This window comes from Sinocyclocheilus rhinocerous, unplaced genomic scaffold (assembly GCF_001515625.1).
Source record: "Sinocyclocheilus rhinocerous isolate Xijiao unplaced genomic scaffold, SAMN03320098_v1.1 scaffold2610, whole genome shotgun sequence".
NCBI lineage: Eukaryota > Metazoa > Chordata > Actinopteri > Cypriniformes > Cyprinidae > Sinocyclocheilus > Sinocyclocheilus rhinocerous.
Genome location: NW_015645598.1, coordinates 69,742 through 70,334, shown reverse-complemented (window position 1 = coordinate 70,334; position 593 = coordinate 69,742).

The following is a 593-nucleotide window of genomic DNA, read 5'->3' as shown; positions in this document are numbered from 1 at the left end:
TGCTGTCAAACGATTAATCGCATCCAAAATAAAAGTTTTTGTTCACATAATATATGTGCGTGTACTGTATGTATTTATTATGTATATATATATAAATACAAATACATGCATGTATATATTTAAGAAAAATATGTTATGTTTATATATTAAATACATTTTTATATAATATAAATTATATGAAGACAAATATATAGGCCTACATGTAAATACATGTAAATATTTTCAAAATATATACTGTATGTGTGTGCTTTTATATATACATAATAAATGTGCACAGTACACAAACATATATTGTGTAAACAAAAACTTTTATTTTGGATGCGATTAATCGCGATTAGTCGTTTGACAGCACTTATATATATGCTTTGTTACTAAATATTATACAACCAAGAACAATGTACAAAACCTCAATTGTGGTAGTACGAACAGCAAAAATGCTAAGGATGATATATTTCCATTAACAAAAAAAATATTTTATGAAAAAATATATGTTATTATCTTCCCCAGTGTGTACCACGATAAATTTGAATTGCGCTATATTCCTTTGACGCTTGATGGCGATGTGGGTCTTTTGGAATGGCTTCACCTGTGGT